General features: G+C 38.1%; 1 pseudogene; it reads left to right on the top strand.

Annotated features, from left to right (window-relative positions):
* Positions 1-1,275: 1,275 nt before the first annotated feature.
* On the top strand, positions 1,276-2,087 carry LOC140853773 (uncharacterized; annotated as a pseudogene).
* Positions 2,088-8,347: the final 6,260 nt, after the last annotated feature.

Genomic DNA, 8,347 nt, shown 5'->3' with positions numbered 1-8,347 from the left:
ACTCATGAGTCAACTCATGGCACAATGAGCTGATTGGCACGCAAAAATTTCCCTTGGCACGCTGATTTTTTGGCTTGGCACGACCTGTGAGTCGACTCATGAGTCGACCCACAAGGCATGAGTCGACTCATGAGTCGACCTCTGCTGGTTTGGGCCAAAAAATCCAGAAACCAACATTTCTGGCTGTTGCAACAGAAGTCAACTCATGAGTCGACTCCTGAAGCATGAGTCGACTCATGAGTCGACCCCTGCGATGGAAATTGTCCGCAATGGCTAGTTTTTTGCCCGTTTTAATTGCCTTTAATGCTCCCTTAAAATGCTCTAACGGTTCTTTTTCTACCTAAAATATTTTTCCTTGTTTCTTAAAGCTATAAAAGGTTTCAAAAGGTGAAAAACAAAAAGGGGATCCACAATATACACGAGAGAGACAGGGGATCCACAATATACACGAGAGAGACAGGGAATCTACAATATACATGAGAGATTGTGAAAGAGAAAAGCAAGAGCGTTCAAAAGGGCATTCAAGAGCATTCAAAGAGAGAGTTTTTCAAGCCAATTTTTCAACCTTGATCAAGAGCTCTTTCAAAGCCTTCAAGAAGTCTTCAATCAAAGTTTACCTTCTTCTCAAGCATTCATTCAACTCTTCATCCACCTTGAGGAAATTCAAAAGGGGATTCTTCATTTGAGTAAAGTGTATTTAATGTTATATTCGCTCATTTAAGGAGCTATTCTTGTACTTATTTATGCTCTAAACTGTCTTACTCTTTGTGAGTAATTGTTCTTGTTTTTGGAGGGTTTCCAAAACAAGGGAAGGTTGATCCGAACCTGAAATCGAAGTGTTTTGGGTTGGCTTGTATCCGAAAAATAAGTAGACTAGCTTGGGATAGCTAGTGTCGGAGTTTCCGATGTTTGTATTCGGGTTGAATACAAGTATAGTGGATTGGAATTCTCAAGTAGGAGCTTGGGGAGTGGATGTAGGTGCAAGGTTGGCACCGAACCACTATAAATCTTTGTGTTTGTGGTGTGCTTTATTGTTTCTCTTTATTTCTTTATTATATCCTTGCATTCTTGCTTTAGGTAATTAATCTTGAATTAAAGTCTTTCTTCTCATTCATCAAGCTTTTAACAAATACTTTTCATAAGTAATTAGTTAAGCTTAAAATTTTTAAAACCCAATTCACCCCCCCTCTTGGGTTGCATAGCTGGGCAACAAGTGGTATCAGAGCCCGGTGCTCTAGCCCTTCTTTGATCTAACAATCAAAGAGCCAAAGATCTATGGCTACCCATGTCGGTACTTCTCTAGCCGAGGGGCAATCTACCAACCGACCTCCACTTTTCAATGGGTCTAATTACACCTATTGGAAAGCTCGGATGAAGATATTCATACAAGCACTCGACTATGATATGTGAAATATCATAGTGAAAGATCCTCACACACCCACCAAGATTATAGATGGTGAGGAGTCAACCAAACCCGAGAAAGAATGGGATGAGGTTGATAAGAAATTGGCATAATTAAATGCTAAAGCTATGAATGTTCTTTATTATGCACTTGATGCAAATGAATTTAATCGCATTTCTACTTGTGCATCTGCTAAAGAAATATGGGATAGATTAGAAGTAACCCATGAGGGAACAAATCAAGTAAAAGAGTCTAAAATAAACATGCTTGTGCATAAATATGAATTGTTTAAAATGGAGCATGATGAGTCCATAACTGCTATGTTTACTCGTTTTACTGATATAATTAATGGTTTGAAGAGTCTTGGCAAATCTTATACTAACGTGAGCTTGTAAGGAAGATTCTCAGGTCATTGCCAAGAACTTGGGAAGCCAAGGTGACTGCCATCCAAGAAGCAAAGGACTTGAACACTCTACCTCTAGAAGAGCTTCTTGGATCTTTGATGACTCATAAACTTAGCATGAAGCAACATCAAGAGGATGAAGTCAAAAAGAAAAGAACCATTGCCCTCAAATCCACAGCTTCGCCTGATGATGAAACGGATGACACTGAAGATGAAGAACAGGATGAAGAGATGGCACTCATCACCCGGAGATTTAAGAAGTTTCTAAGAAAAAAGAAATAAGGGATGAGAAAGAAGTCATTCACAAAAGGGGAACAAAGCAAAGAGAAAGAGAAAGATCAACCCCTTATATGCTACGAGTGCAAGAAGCCGGGACATTTCAAATCCGAATGTCCACAACTGAAGAAAGGTCCCAAAAAGTTCAAAAAGAAAGCAATGATGGCGACTTGGAGTGCGAGTGATGACTCAAGCTCCGATGAGGAAACCTCAACAGAACAAGCCAACCTGTGCCTTATGGCACACGAAAATAAGGTGTATCTAGCATCCCAAGGAGGAAACAGGAAATGGTATCTTGACAGTGGATACTCGAGACACATGACTGGTGATGAATCATAATTCATCACGCTTGATGCTAAGGATGGAGGGATGGTCACCTTTGGAGATAATGGCAAAAGAAAGATCATCGGGATAGGTAACATTGGTATCACTCCCTCCAAATACATTGAAAATATTTTGTTAGTTAAAGGTTTAAAGCATAACTTACTTAGCATTAGTCAATTTTGTGATAAAGGGTATAAAGTTGTTTTTGAATCATCTGTTTGCATTGTGACTAGTCCTATTAACGATCGCATTAAATTTATAGGACATAGGCATGGCAATGTTTATATGGTAGATTTGAATGATTTAGCCAAATTAGACATACAATGCCTAGTATCCTTGAATGCTAAAGTTAATGAGACTAGTTGGCTGTGGCATCGTAGACTTGCACATATTAGCATGCATTCTCTTTCAAAATTAATTAAGAAAGAATTAGTTCTTGGTTTGCCAAAACTGAATTTTGAAAAGGATAGAATTTGTGATGCATGCCAATTAGGTAAACAAACTAGAATTTCATTTAAATCCAAAAATACTGTTTCAACTTCTAGACCTTTAGAGCTCTTGCATATGGACTTATTTGGACCAACTAGAACCACTAGTCTAGGAGAAAAATGATATGGCTTTGTAATTATAGATGATTACTCTCGTTTTACTTGGATTTTCTTTTTGGCACACAAAAATGAAATTTTTTATATTTTCACTAAATTTCACCGAAAAGTCACTAATGAAAAAGGGTTTTCAATTCAAAATATTAGAAGTGATCATGGAACTGAATTTGAAAATTAAGACTTTGAAAATTTTTGTGATGAAAATGGAATTGGCCATAACTTCTCTGCTCCTAGGATACCCCAACAGAATGGGATAGTTGAAAGAAAAAACAGAACCTTAGAAGAAATGGCCCGTACCATGCTTTGTGAAAGCAACCTTCCAAGATATTTTTGGGCGGAAGCAATTAAGACAGCATGTTACATTTTAAATCGTGCTTTGATTAGACAATTTTTAAAGAAAACCCCCTATGAACTTTGGAAAGGAAGAAAACCAAATATTGCATATTTTCGTATTTTTGGTTGCCGATGTTTTGTATTAAATAATGGCAAAGAAAAACTTGGTAAATTTGATGCAAAATCAGATGAAGCAATCTTTCTAGGTTACTCCTCCACTAGTAAAGCATTTAGAGTTTTCAACAAAAGAACTTTAGTAGTTGAGGAGTCCATACATGTTGTTTTTGATGAATCTAACGATCTTCCTTCAAGGAAGAATGAGGGTGTTGATGATGCAGATCCACTAATAGAAGGTATGAAGGAGATCACTCTGAAAGATTCAGCAACTCCAGAAGACAAGGATCAAGAAGACAAACAAGATGAGAGAAGTGAAGAAATTCAAGAACAACCTCAAGGTACAAATGACCTACCCAAGGAATGGAGGTATGTTCACAACCACCCTAAGGAGTTAATTATTGGTGATCCTATGCATGGGGTAAAAACCCGTTCTTCACTTAGAGATGTAGTTAATCATTGTGCTATTGTATCTCATCTTGAACCTAAAACTTTTGAAGAAGCTGAAAATGATCATAATTAGATTAATGCAATGCAAGAGGAACTTAATCAATTTGAAAGAAATAATGTTTGGACCTTAGTATCAAGACCTAAAAATTATTCAACAATTGGCACAAAATGGGTCTTTAGAAATAAAATTAGATGAGCATGGAAATGTAATTAGAAATAAAGCAAGACTGGTTGCTAAGGGATATAATCAAGAAGAAGAAATTGATTTTGATGAAACCTTTGCACCTGTTACTAGACTAGAAGCTATTAGACTTCTACTTGCATATGCTTACTTTATGAAATTCAAATTATTTCAAATGGATGTTAAAAGTGCATTTTTAAATGGATATATTGCTGAAGAAGTATATGTAGAACAATCCCCTGGATTTGAAAATCATACTTTTCCTAATCATGTCTTTAGATTAAATAAAGCTTTATATGGATTAAAACAAGCACCTAGAGCATGGTATGATAGGCTAAGCAAATTTTTACTAAATAATAGTTTTTCAAGAGGTAATGTAGATACAACCCTCTTTATTAAAAGAAATCAAAATGATATGCTAGTTATACAAATTTATGTTGATGACATAATTTTTGGGTCTACTAATGAATCCCTTTGTCAAGATTTTGCTAAGCTTATGCAGGGGGAGTTCGAGATGAGCATGATGGGAGAACTCACCTTCTTCTTCGGACTCCAAATCAAACAATCAAAAGAGGGAATCTCCATCACCCAAAGCAAGTACACCAAGGAACTACTCAAAAGATTTGGAATGGAGAACTGCAAACCAATTGGCACACCAATGAGTCCCTCATATAAGCTTGACAAGGATGATGAAGGTAAATGTGTAGACTTAAAATACTATAGAGGTATGATTGGCTCATTATTATATTTAACAGCAAGTAGGCCTGATATCATGTTTAGTGTTTGTTTATGTGCTAGATATCAATCTAATCCTAAAGAATCTCATTTGAATGCTGTTAAAAGAATCCTTAGATACTTAAATGGTACTCAAACTCTAGGGTTATGGTACTCTAAGGACTCACAAATTGATTTATTAGGATATTCAGATGCTGATTTTGCTGGATATAAATTAGATAGAAAAAGCACAAGTGGAACTTGCCAATTTCTTGGAGTTAACATAATCTCATGGTTTAGCAAGAAACAAAATTCGATGGCACTGTCTACGGCTGAGGCCGAATACATTGCAGCCGGAAGTTGTTGTGCTCAAATCTTGTAGATTAAGCAACAACTCGAAGACTTTGGAATCAAACTTAATGAAACACCAATAAGATGTGATAACACAAGTGCCATAAATCTATCTAAAAATCCAATTCAACACTCAAGATCCAAACATATTGAAATAAGACATCATTTTATAAGAGAACATGTTCAAAATAAAAATATAATTCTTGAATATGTTTGCACTGAAAATCAATTAGCTGATATCTTTACAAAGGCCCTTAGTGAGGATAGATTCTGTGAAATTAGGAGAAATCTAGGAATTCTAGATCCATATGCCTAAATTCTTCTCAATTTCCAAGAATTGATGTCAAATATTCTTAAAGCTCAATTTCCAACATCTATCCTGGTCTCAAAAGCTCAATTTTATCATTCTAAAAACTTATCTTTGAGCAAAACTCCTTCTCCCAAAATTTCAAATTTTTTTGGAATTTATTCATATTTTTTCTGAATTTCTGAATTTCATGAGTCGACCCCCATGAGTCGACTCAATGGCAAACTTGTTGTTTCCTCAAACTTCCCACGGGCTCATTGTTTTTATAAGGGATCCTGTTCGTGAGCCGACTCATCCTCTCATCTTCCTCCTTCCAAAAGCCGACTTCTCCAATTCCTTTTGCTCCAAATCCAAGGATCTAGTTCGAGGCACTTCTCCCTCCTCCTCTCCACCAAAAATCGCCACCTTGGAAAGGGATTTTTGTACTTTCTCCCATTGTTTGGCACGGTTGGAGCGTGCCCTAGCACTCCACCGTTCTTCCCAAATCCACCTCTTTTCTCCACCAAAATCCCTCTTCACTCTCTTGTGATCCCTCCTCCACTCATTCACTTGTTCCTCCAAGTCTTCTTGTCTGCTACTGTAGTGAATATGGCTCCGAAGATGAAGCTTCCCCAAAGAAGAAAGTCAGTCCGTGAGCCTGAAGAAATTATCCGAAAGAAAAGGCAAGCTGCTCAGTCTTCCACTGCTCCCACTCCAGCTTCAGTATCTGCTCAAGGTCCCCCTCAATCCTCCCTAAGCCCCAGTAAGAATCTTCTATCTGATAGAAAAGTTGAAACCGAAAAGAATATAGATTTTCGGTTATTTGAAAAAGAGGGTTTTACATTTGCAACTAAGATTAAAAACCAAGGATGGGATTTCTACTGCTCCCTTAAGGAAGTCACCTATGTTGACCTAGTTAGAGAATTCTACCAGAATCTACATTATGGAAATGGGTCAGTGACTTCAACAGTCAAGGGTATTGATATTTGCTTGGATTCTAGTATATTGGGAGAAATACTTCAGTTGCCTAGTGAGGGTTACTCTTATATGGAACTCTCAGTAAAAGAAGAGGGGGTCAGAGTTATTCTAGGGGGAACTTATTCAGGGAGTTTAAATAAATTGGAAGCAAAGATTTTGTCCATTGAGATGAGGATCCTGCATCAGATGGTAACGAAGCTCTTCTTTCCTAGGAGTGGTAGGCATGATTTACTTTCCAGCAGAGATGTTTGTATCATGTTTCATGTCATCACTCAGACCCCCCTGAACCTCCCTGCACTTATGATAGAGGCCATGAGAGAGACTTTGAACAGATCCAAGGCACACTTGCCTTATGGTATGGCCCTTACTCGAGTATTTAGGAGGTTTGGAGTTAGCTGTGAGGGGGAGGCTTCTACTAAGCTCTCTCATGTGGACACTTTCAACCAACACACCCTGCACCGAATGGGATTTACAAAGACTGATGGTGGTTGGATCAAGGGCTCTGAAGAAAGAGCTGAGGAGAGAGCTGAGGAGAGAGCTGAAGATAGAACTGAAGATAGAGCTGAAGAAGAAGGTCCATCATCTCCTGTCCATGACTTCAGGGCAGCATCACCAAATATCCAGTTCATTCCTGATACAGAGGCTGGCCCTTCAGAGTTTACTAGGATGCCCACACCAGTGTATCAGCCAGAGAGTAGAGCACCTCAATCAGAGTTCAGACTGGCTGACGATCAGATCGAGCAGATATCACAGCGTGTGGCTGCCTTGCTATCTAGTCAGTGGAGCAGTACTACTTTTGCACCAGGAGCCACTTCTTCTGATCAGACCATGACTCCCCACATCTTCACTGTGTTTCAGATGATATCAGATCAGTCCATCCGGATTCAGCAGCTTGAGGACACCGTCTGGAGACTGACTGGCAGAGTTCTTGACTTGCAGGGGCAAGTCCTTGCTTTGGCCCATCCTCAGCCACAGGAGTCCACTATTGAGGTCACAGACCTCACTGCAGAGGCTGGCAGGCTCAGAGGAGCACTGGAGGGTGGATATGAGTTACTGAGGAGAGAGATCCGAGGATTGAGTGAGCATGCATCCACTCAGTTCACTGCTCTACTTCAGTCTATTTTCAGAGTACTGAATGTACTTGATTCCATCAGACTCACCCTTTCTGTTCAGTCCTTAGCCTCTCAGCGTACTCAGCCACCCAGTTCATCTCGCTCTCCTGCTCATGCCAGAGGCAGACGGGGTAGAGGACGCACTTCTGATCGAGATCCATCAGCTTCTCATCCCATATCTGATGACTCCGATCCATGACTTCTCATGATCATTACTAGATCCTAGGTGTTAGTGTCTTGTTCTAGGATCTGTATTTTGAGGCCATGTATTAACAATTAGCTGGTTGACTTTTATATTATGAACTATGTATTGAAACAATTATGGTTGTATGGTATCATCTTTTACTTATATTTCTACCTTTTGTAATGATGTCGATCATATTTTGGTTATATATATTCTCCTTGTTGAAATATTGTCTTCTCTTTGTTGTTGTTTGCTGTTAATAATTGCTGTATTAAGGAGGAGCAAACATCTGTGATAAACTCTAAAGGGAGAGAAATTAAAGAATGTTCAGAAAAAGGAGGAGTTAACCATGTTTGATGATGTCAAAAAGGGGGAGAAATTAAACAAAAATTAAAGAAAAAGCAATCCATCAAAAGCAAAACCATAAATTATGAGCAATTAAAGAAAAAGCAACCCATCAAAAGCAAAACTACAAATTATGAGAAATTAATGAATGAATTGGAGAATTTAAAGAACAATATCAAAAGTACAATACTAAGTACAATGCAAATAAGTAACTTTTAAATTACTTCTTTACATATGCTCTGATTTACTTTAAAAATTTAAATATGCTCTGATATACTTAAAAATTTCA

Source organism: Elaeis guineensis, chromosome 14 (genome assembly GCF_000442705.2).
Source record: "Elaeis guineensis isolate ETL-2024a chromosome 14, EG11, whole genome shotgun sequence".
Classification (NCBI taxonomy): domain Eukaryota; kingdom Viridiplantae; phylum Streptophyta; class Magnoliopsida; order Arecales; family Arecaceae; genus Elaeis; species Elaeis guineensis.
Note: the sequence above shows the minus strand (reverse complement) of the source record. Positions and strands in the feature narration are given on the sequence as shown.